We start from the raw sequence: 11433 nt of genomic DNA, 5'->3' as shown, positions 1-11433 counted from the left end.
CCTCTCTCACCGCCACACTTCTCACTGTCTACTTCACATCCTCAGCCCCTACACTTCTCTGCCTACTTCTTTTCTCACCCCCACTTACCACTGCCTTCTTCCCTCTCTCACCCTTTACACTTCTCACTGCCTACTTCCCTCTCTCAGCCCCTACAATTCTCACTGCCTACTTCCCTCTCTCACACCAACACCTCTCACTGACTACTTCCCTCTCTCTGCCCCACACTTATCACTGCCTGCTTCCCTCTCTCACCCCCACTTATCACTGCCTGCTTCCCTCTCTCACCCCCACTTCTCACTGCCTGCTTCCCTCTCACCACCACTTATCACTGCCTGCTTCACTCTCTCACCCCCACTTCTCACTGCCTGCTTCCCTCTCTCACCACCACTTATCACTGCCTGCATCCCTCTCTCACCCCCACTTCTCACTGCCTGCTTCCCTCTCTCACCCCGCTTCTCACTGCCAGCTTCCCTCTCTCACCCCCACTTATCACTGCCTACTTCCCTCTCTCACCCCCACTTACCACTGCCTGCTTCCCCCTCTCACCCCCACTTATCACTGCCTGCTTCCCTCTCTCACCCCCACTTCTCACTGCCTGCTTCCCTCTCTCGCCACAACTTATCAATACCTGCTTCCCTCTCTTTTACCCTTTACACTTCTCACTGCCTGCTTCCCTCTCTCACCACCACACTTCTCACTGTCTACTTCACATCCTCAGCCCCTACACTTCTCTGCCTACTTCCCTTTCTCACCCCCACTTATCACTGCCTGCTTCCCTCTCTCAGCCCCTACAATTCTCACTGCCTACTTCCCTCTCTCACACCAACACCTCTCACTGACTACTTCCCTCCCTCTGCCCCACACTTATCACTGCCTGCTTCCCTCTCTCACCCCCACTTATCACTGCCTGCTTCCCTCTCTCACCCCCACTTATCACTGCCTACTTCCCTCTCTCATCACCACTCTTCACACTGCCTACTTCCCTCTCTCACCGCCACACTTCTCACTGTCTACTTCACATCCTCAGCCCCTACACTTCTCACTGCCTACTTCCCTCTCTCATCCCCACTTATCACTGCCTGCTTCCCTCTCTTTCCCCCACTTATTACTGCCTGCTTCCCTCTCTCACCCCCACCTTTCACAGCCTACTTCCCTCTCTTACTCCCACCTATCACTGCCTGCTTCCCTCTCACCCTGTACACTTCTCACTGCCTACTTCCCTCTCTCAGCCCCTACAATTCTCACTGCATACTACCCTCTCTCACCCCCATTTATCATTGCCTGCTTTCCTCTCTCACCCCCACACTTCTCACTGCATACTTCCCTCTCTCACCCCCACACTTCTCACTGCCTACTTCCCTCTCTCACCCCAGCACCTCTCACAGTCTACTACCCTCACTCACCCCCACACTTCTCATTGCCTACTTCCCTCTCTCACACTTTAGAAAGGTATAAACACTTTTAGAACATATAACACTTCTAACTGCCTGCTTCCCTCTCTCACCCCCTAAACTTCTCACTGCATACTTCCCTCTCTCACCCCCACACTTATCACTGCATACTTCCCTCTCTCACCCCCACACTTCTCACTGCCTACTTCCCTCTCTCACCCCCACTTATCACTGTCTACTTTTCTCTCTCACCCTTTAGAAACATAGAACCACTTTTAGAACATAGAATAATTCTAACTGCCTGCTTCCCTCTCTCACCCTTTAAACTTCTCACTGCATACTTCCCTCTCTCACACCAACATCTCTCACTGCCTACTTCCCTCTCTGTGCCCCACACTTATCACTGCCTGCTTCCCTCTCTCACCCCCACTTATCACTGCCTGCTTCCCTCTCTCACCCCCACTTATCACTGCCTACTTCCCTCTGTCATCACCACTCTTCACACTGCCTACTTCCCTCTCTCACCGCCACACTTCTCACTGTCTACTTCACATCCTCAGCCCCTACACTTCTCTGCCTACTTCCCTTTTTCACCCCCACTTATCACTGACTGCTTCCCTCTCTCACCCTTTACACTTCTCACTGCCTACTTCCCTCTCTCAGCCCCTACAATTCTCACTGCCTACTTCCCTCTCTCACACCAACATCTCTCACTGTCTACTTCCCTCTCTGTGCCGCACACTTTTCACTGCCTGCTTCCCTCTCTCACCCCCACTTATCACTGCCTGCTTCCCTCTCTCACCCCCACTTATCACTGCCTACTTCCCTCTCTCATCACCACTCTTCACACTGCCTACTTCCCTCTCTCACCGCCACACTTCTCACTGTCTACTTCACATCCTCAGCCCCTACACTTCTCACTGCCTACTTACCTCTCTCATCCCCACTTATCACTGCCTGCTTCCCTCTCTTTCCCCCACTTATCACTGCCTGCTTCCCTCTCTCACCCCCACCTTTCACAGCCTACTTCCCTCTCTCACTCCCACCTATCACTGCCTGCTTCCCTCTCACCCTGCACAGTTCTCACTGCCTACTTCCCTCTCTCAGACCCTACAATTCTCACTGCATACTACCCTCTCTCACCCCCATTTATCACTGCCTGCTTTCCTCTCTCACCCTTTACACTTCTCACTGCATACTTCCTCTCTGCCCCTACAATTCTCTCTGCCCACTTCCCTCTCTCACCCCGACACTTCTCACTGCATACTTCCCTCTCTCACCCCCACACTTCTCACTGCCTACTTCCCTCTCTCACCCCCTGCACCTCTCACAGTCTACTACCCTCACTCACCCCCACACTTCTCATTGCCTACTTCCCTCTCTCACACTTTAGAAACATATAAACACTTTTAGAACATATAACACTTCTAACTGCCTGCTTCCCTCTCTCACCCCCTACACTTCTCACTGCATACTTCCCTCTCTTACCCCCACACTTATCACTGCATACTTCCCTCTCTCACCCCCACACTCTCCTCACTGCATACTTCCCTCTCTCACCCCCACACTTCTCACTGCCTACTTCCCTCTCACCCCCACACTTCTCACTGCCTGCTTCCCTCTCTCACCCCCTGCACCTCTCACAGTCTACTACCCTCACTCACCCCCACACTTCTCATTGCCTGCTTTCCTCTCTCACCCCCTGCACCTCTCACTTCCTACTACCCTCACTCACCCCCTGCACCTCTCACTGCCTGCTTCCCTCTCTCACACTTTAGAAACATATAAACACTTTCAGAACATATAACACTTCTAACTGCCTGCTTCCTTCTCTCACCCCCTACACTTCTCACTGCCTACTTCCCTCTCTCACCCCCACACTTCTCACTGCCTACTTCCCTCTCTCAGCCCCACACTTCTCACTGCATACTTCCCTCTCTCACCCCCTACACTTCTCACTGCATACTTCCCTCTCTCACCCCCACACTTCTCACTGCCTACTTCCCTCTCTCACCCCCTACACTTCTCACTGCATACTTCCCTCTCTCACCCCCACACTTCTCACTGCCTACTTCCCTCTCTCACCCCCTACACTTCTCACTGCATACTTCCCTCTCTCTTCCCCACACTTCTCACTGCCTACTTCCCTCTCTCACCCCCTACACTTCTCACTGCATACTTCCCTCTCTCACTCCCACACTTCTCACTGCCTACTTCCCTCTCTCACCCCCTACACTTCTCACTGCATACTTCCCTCTCTCACCCCCACTTATCACTGTCTACTTCTCTCTCACCCCCACACTTCTCACTGCATACTTCCCTCTCTCACCCCCACTTCTCACTGCCTACTTCCCTCTCACCCCCTACACTTCTCACTGCATACTTCCCTCTCTCACCCCCACTTATCACTGCCTACTTCCCTCTCACCCCCACACTTCTCACTGCATACTTCCCTCTCTCACCCCCACTTATCACTGTCTACTTCTCTCTCTCACCCTTTAGAAACATAGAAACACTTTTAGAACATAGAACAATTCTAACTGCCTGCTACCCTCTCTCACCCCCTACACTTCTCACTGCCTACTTCTCTCTCTCACCCCCACACTTCTCACTGCCTACTTCCCTCTCACACTTTAGAAACATATAAACACTTTTAGAACATAGAACAATTGTAACTGCCTGCTTCCCCCTCTCACCCCCACACTTCTCACTGCCTACTTCCCTCTCTCACACTTTGGAAACATATAAACACTTTTAGAACATAGAATACTTCTAACTGCCTGCTTCCCTCTCTCACCCCCTATACTTCTCACTGCATACTTCCCTCTCTCACCCCCACACTTCTCACTGCCTACTTCCCTCTCTCATCCCCTACACCTCTCACTGCATACTTCCCTCTCTCACCCCCACACTTCTCACTGCATATTTCCCTCTCTCACCCTTTAGAAACATAGAAATACTTTTAGAACATAGAACAATTCTCACTGCCTACTCTGCTCTCTCGCCCCCACTTATCACAGCCTGCTTCACTCTCTCACCCACTACACTTCTCACTAACTACTTCGCTCTCTCACCCCCACACTTCTAACTACCTACTTTCCTCTCTCACCCCCACACTTCTCAATGCCTACTTCCCTCTCTCACCCCCTGCACCTCTCACTGCCTGCTTCCCTCTCTCACCACTGCACCTCTCACTCTCTGCTTACCTCTCTCACCCCCTGCACCTCTTACTGCCTGCTTCCCTCTCTCACCACTGCACCTCTCACTCTCTGCTTACCTCTCTCACCCCCTGCACCTCTTACTGCCTACTTCCCTCTCTCACCCCCTGCGCCTCTCACTGCCTGCTTCCCTCTCTCACCACTGCACCTCTCACTCTCTGCTTACCTCTCACACCCCCTGCACCTCTTACTGCCTGCTTCCCTCTCTCACCCCTGGACCTCTCACTCTCTGCTTACCTCTCTCACCCCCTGCACCTCTTACTGCCTACTTCTCTCTCTCACCCCCTGCACCTCTCACTGCCTGCTTCCCTCTCTCACCACTGCACCTCTCACTCTCTGCTTACCTCTCTCACCCCCTGCACCTCTTACTGCCTACTTCCCTCTCTCACCCCCTGCACCTCTCACTGCCTGCTTCCCTCTCTCACCACTGCACCTCTCACTCTCTGCTTACCTCTCTCACCCCCTGCACCTCTTACTGCCTGCTTCCCTCTCTCATCCCTGCACCTCTCACTCTCTGCATGCGCTACCTGCAGGCAGTGGGAGATTCCAAATATGGTCTGCTCGTGGTGAGCTCCCAAGTGGCGGCTAGTAACAGGGTGCAGCTATGTGTGGGAGGAAACCCCAGTGTGGGCTGCCTCACTGCAGTATCTAGGAGTCAGGAACGCTGGTGGTGTTGGTTTCCAGGTACTGTGTTGGCCCCTGAAGTGGCGGTGGTGGGCGCGGGGTAATGTGCATAGTGTGTCTGTGCTGGAATAGACTGGTGTATCTGTGCCCCCTCCCCAGACTCCTGTGTCGACTAGCAAATGGGAGTTAGTTGACACAGGAATCTCGGGAGGTGGGCTAATCTGCCGCAGCTGTGATACACCCCGCTGATCCCCAGTGAGCTTTCAAAAATGAAGTGGCAGACTGTCATACTGCTACATACTACTCCACTTTGAGCACTGCTGATAACCACAATCTTTGTGGAATTACTTTTCAGTACCATGCCTTACTGCACCTACATTGTTAATCCAGACCTGATGCTCCTTCTAAAAGGCTCTGTTGATCTTTGCAAGGTTTTGTATAGAATTTTCTCTTAAGTGCATCGGCCCTCATTCAGAGCCGTTCGCTATTTGCGGTCGTTCGTTCAAAAACAAGGGGTGGCTATTCAAATGATCCGTTCGCACATTGCAGTCTATTCACACCTCTAAGTCTGAACGAGCGAGCAAAACATACACTCATTTATTTGATAAAAAACGCCCCCTGGCCGCTCGCACAATAAGTCATGTCCGCTATTTATTAGATTAATCGAGTACATCGTACAGCGTATGAACTGCTCGCTATTCTTGTGGTTGGTTTTTTCAACCGCTATTTTGCGAGCAGTTCTGAGTTAAAAAAAAACAAGTGACGTGGTCAATGACGCTGCTGTATTAATTATGCACTCCCTTAAAACGCCCGTTTTGACCTTTAAGCACGCCTGCGTTCGAATTCCACTCCCCCGTTTTCAAGCACCTTCCCCTGTTACCACCCACATACGCCTCATTCTGTCACTCAAAATAGCAGGCACTCGCTATATAGCGTACAAACGATTTTCGGCCGCACTGACTGGTTCGCGCATGCGTACTAAAAACCGTACGCATGCGCAGATGTGCGAACATCGCTCGGAACGAGCGTACTGCCGCTAGCGAGCGGCTCTGAATGAGGGCCATCATTCCTAGCATAATTACTGTAATTCTCCAAGGTGCAATATTGTTAAAAAACATTGTCTAAAATAAATTGAAAAATCTTACAGACAAGAGTACTGATGAGCATGGTTGTTAAATAACAGTGTATTAAATTAATTAATCTATTATGGTTAATTAACAATATTAAGCTTCCCATGTAAATCTCCCAGCAAGTACTATTCTTTGTTCTGCTAAGTTGGATGCTTCTGGGGAGTTTATTGCTTCTTTCATTTGTTGAGCTAGAAGCATAATAGAAGATAGTCATGCACAGCATTTGTGCGCCCATAGGTTCTAAATGATAAATCCTCTTTCGATTGTTTTCCAGTTTAGCAGCAGCAGGTTTCAGCATGGCTACACATGAGTGACCAGGGGTTTCTGGCATTAGATGGTGTAACAGACTATGCACATTATGTGTAATTTACCACTGGGACATTTTCATTGGTAATTTCATTTTTAATTAATGGAAAATGAAACATTACATTTATGATATACAGTAAGTATACTGTAGCATAAATACAAAAATGCACAGAACAGTTGTGCAATATCCATGAATCCAATCACCATGGGCAGCTCCCTTTGGTGACCCTTTCCTCCCACTTACGTCTCACGGTTGACATGATGGCATCTTTCCCACTGTGAGATAAGTAGTGTTACAGAAAAAGACTGTTTCTGGGCAACAAAGAACAATGCTTCAATACATCCTTTATTTAATAGGATATGATAAAAACATGGATGATATTTGTACTTGTGAGGAACAATTGTAATGTTTCTGAAGTGAGAGTCACCACCAATTCAGAGTGACTGAATAGTATGAGCGGAAATATCAGAGGCACTTTAAGAGAGCAGGGGGGTCGTGTGCAGTCTCTGATCGGGCCCCCTCCTCTCTGGTGGTGCAGTAGACTCTAGCAATAACCAGGGTCCTGTATGCACAGTATGCACCCATTATAAATATGCCCCTGGGAACCATGGTTAGAGAGTTTGGCATTGGGGTGTTTTTCATGTTGTATTAGAAATCTTGAGGATATGTAATAGAAGGTAGCATAAAGACAGTGACGTAATCCAAATGAGATCATTTCACATTCACATTAAACCTCCTGTATAAAATACAGGCAATCTTACATATGTTCAGTAATCATCACAAACGAAAGGAGAGTAATGGAGATTAATAGTCATTAGTTGTGAATAGTACAGCATACAGATGTTTTGATACCCTCTGCTTTCCAGTGTCTTACAATGAGAGGATACGGTATGAGAGAGGTGCCAGTAGCTATGCTGATGGAAACAACAGTAAAGTGCAGACAGTCAAAACTCACATGTCAGGTGTTAGATGGTCCCTGATATCACACAGATATTGCAGGGGCAAAATTTGCCATGTGAGGACTATCTGCACAGAAACAGAATACCTGACAGTTTGTGCTTGATAAGTTTCCCAATAGCTCCCAGAAGAACGCTGTCCCAGCTTGCAGAGCATAAGCAGAATGAAGGAAACGAACGGCTTGGTGAATTTTCCTATGCATCCTAATGGACACTGGCCCTCATTCAGAGCCGCTCGTAAGTGGCCGTACGCTCGTAGTCATCCGATGTTATCCAACCACGCATGCATCGGTGTAACAGTGCGCATGTGCGTACTGCTGATTGCGATAATTTTTTCAGTCGTTCATCGAATACCGAACAGGAAGTGACATGTCAAATGTGATTGACAGAACTGTCCGTTTTGGGGTGGAGATGGGAAAACGCAGGCGTGTCGAGGCGTTTTTTGGGCGTACATAAATTATCTGATGTGAACGGCCAATGTGAACGGAAAAAGTGTTACGTCACTTTCTGATCCACTTTCCATTCAAACTTCTCGCTCAGCTTGTGGTCTGGTATTCTCTACCACAATGACGATGGTCTCTTCGTCCTTCCCGAGCCACATCGATGGCATTCCGATTTATCAATTGCGGCCACAAAAATAATCAACTTTGAATTGCAAACAAGCTTGTAAGGTGTTTAGCAAATAGCCTTTTTTTAGTAGCACAAAACCGTACGCAGGTGAACTACTCAGCTGCTAATTTCTGGATTAGACAATCAGCTTACAAATTTGTTGTAAAATTATGTGTTTTTGCATTTTTGTTTAGTTCTTTTTTTAGTGCAACAATATTGTCAGCATGTTTGTTATTTTTCCTCATTTTTAAGGGGCCAAGAAAACACTCGTCCTTTTGTTTTTTGCTAAGTGTTAATTAAAACTCATAAATGGATTTTAACCCTTGGGTTTTTGAATCAAAAATAATGTTTAGATTTCCGTTGTATTGTTTGGAAATTTGTTTGCGGGATTACCTTTTAACCAGTTTTGGAAGAAATTCACAATACAATTGAGCAGATTTTCCAGATTTGTTTTTTATTTTACCCTTTTTTTATTTTCTGTGTTTTTTCAAAATTAAAATCTGGATAACGTCAAAGTAAAAAAATGTGAATTCAAAAACATACAAACACAAATAGTGGCATTTGCCAAACACAAACAAACACAATTTAAAAACAATTCACAAGATAGGAGATGGAGGTTTGGGCCATTAAGGAATATGGGGCAAACACCGAAGGATTGTGGGAAAATTAGCCAGTGCTGTCATCGCCTTTTGCCACGTTTGGCCGGGGTAGGGAGGGAGCCTGAACGTGTCCGGGAGGGCCTTCGGCTGGCCTGTCCAGAGGCAGATGTTGTGGCCTCTGGACTAGGCATAGGGCTAGGCACATTTGGAGGGATGGCTGTTGTTGTGCCTTCCTGATGTTTCGGCAGGAAGGGAGGCCGGCTCCAACATGTGCTGGCGAACGAGCTGCTCCAGGGCATTTGCTATTCGCACGTTGGCCCCAGTATTTTCCGCCAGGGCCTTAGCAATGGTCACGTTGGCCGCAGCACTTTGCTCCAGGGCGTCCGCCACCCGTAGCAGATTGGCGTCCATCCTCAGCAGAATCTCGGTCTGCTGATCCATTTTAATATTGAGATCAGTGAGGAGGCCCACTGCCTGCGAGGGGGAATGCCCTGGACTGTCTGCCACAGGGTCCGCAGCCGGATCTACTGCTTCCTCCCCTGCAGAGCCAGCAGAAATTCTGCGGCCAAAGCTCCCCTCTGGAGCAGACTCATCCGCCTGTGTCTCTGTGAGAAAAAAGAGAAAAGAGTAACATTATAATCTAGATATTGTCCCAAACACATTTCTGAGTTGTTAACATTACAACATTTACCTGGGGCAACATGAGGAGCCGCAAAGTCTGGCATGTCGGTATCCATGTTCGACACGCCAAACACCTCCTCATCCTGCACACACCCCTGGGCCAGCTCCTCCAAATCTGTGAGCTCCAGTGCCACAGGGGTGGGACCCCCACCTGTCCCCCCTGCATGCCTAGCCCTATCAGCCAGTTTTTGCTTAAGCCGATATTTGAAGTCGCTCCATCTGTGGGGTAAAAAGTTTGCATTATTCCAGCAGTATTTGGACCTGTAAACACTTTTTACTAAAATGTAGTTTTTACGTACCGGCGTTTGACCTCCCGGGTTGAACGTTCACAATCACCCACCCTATTGACACCACTGGCTATGTCATCCCACATTTTCCATTTCTGGCTTGCACCCATATTCCTTGGTGCCTGTGGCAGATTGTCATTGCACATTTGCACCAAAACCTCCATCTCCTTTCTTGTGAATTGTGGCTGCCTTTTTTTTTTTTTGTTTAGTTGGCCTACTAGGCCCAGCAGGCTCTGACATGGAATCCTCCACTCCTTTTTTTAAAAAGATTGAATAAATTATAATGTCAAACGTTACCCAAATTATTGTTAAACATAATCCTTTAGTCCCAAAAAGACAAATACTTACCTGGCGCCTCTTGGCCAGTGCTTTGCTGCTCTGTAGCCATTTTTGACTTTCAGGTCTCACTACAGCAGACCGTTTGGGGTTTTCAGTGACGTTTTTATACATGCGTCAGCATTATTCGGCCGCATCATTGATTGTGCGCTCCTATTGTCCGTCCTTAATTTGAGCCGGAAAATAAAGACTATTTATGGCTTGGTGTGACTCGAGTCGAGGTGGCGGGTGATGAATGTTGGAGGTTTGATGTAGGAGTTGTTTGTTTGGGGTTTTTGGAGTTTGGAGTTTTCTAGTGTGATCGTTTTGTTTGTTTTTTTACTTATTTATTTTCCGTTCGCTTTTTTTTTATTGTTTAGCTTTTTTTTTTTGGAGTTTTTGAGTAAGTCTTTTTAAAAACCACCGTAAACAATAATAGTAAATAGTTTAAAAATGTTAGTACTTATGTGTTATTTTTTTATTTTTACAGTTATTTTGGCCTTGCCCCATTTACGTTTTTGGACTTTGGGTTATTTGTCTGTTTTTGGTAAGTGTTTTTAGTTTCATGAAGTTACAATTTCGATGTGTTGGTCTTCGCATATGTTTCGCTAAGTAATCTTGTTTTTTTTCTTGGACCAATCATGTCTTACCACTAAATATAGCGTACTCTTTTGCGAACTAATGTTTGAGTTGTTTTTAATTTAAAATGAACGTACTATTTAGCGCACTAATGTCTCATTGAACTGTAAAAGTAGCGTAATATTTAGCGAACTAATGTGTCTTGTTTTAACTGTAAAAAATGCGTGCTATTTAGCGCACTAATGTCTCCTTATTGAACTGTACAAAAATGCGTACTATTTAGCGCACTAATGTCTCCTTATTGAACTGTACAAAAATGCGTACTATTTAGCGCACTAATGTCTCCTTATTGAACTGTAAAAGTAGCGTAATATTTAGCGAACTAATGTGTCTTGTTTTAAATGTAAAAAATGCGTACTATTTAGCGCACTAATGTCTCCTTATTGAACTGTACAAAAATGCGTACTATTTAGCGCACTAATGTGTTTTTTTTTTGTCAGTGTAAAATCAGGTTTTACCACTAAATGTAGCGTGCGATTTTCCGAACTAATATGTGTTCCCTTCTCTTTTTTTTAACCCTAAAAAATGTGTTTACAATCCAAGTTTTCCCAATAATAAATAAATATATTTTCTACTTTTGAAATGTAGGTTGTTCTACTCATGACAAGACCGCGGCCTGTAAGCAACTTTGGATTTCTTAAAAAAGATAAGTATAATTTTCTTTACACATTTGTCT

This window comes from Taudactylus pleione, unplaced genomic scaffold (genome assembly GCF_031769625.1).
Source record: "Taudactylus pleione unplaced genomic scaffold, aTauple2 ptg000556l, whole genome shotgun sequence".
NCBI lineage: Eukaryota > Metazoa > Chordata > Amphibia > Anura > Myobatrachidae > Taudactylus > Taudactylus pleione.
The sequence above is the reverse complement of the archived record's forward strand: the minus strand, read 5'-3'. Positions refer to the sequence as shown.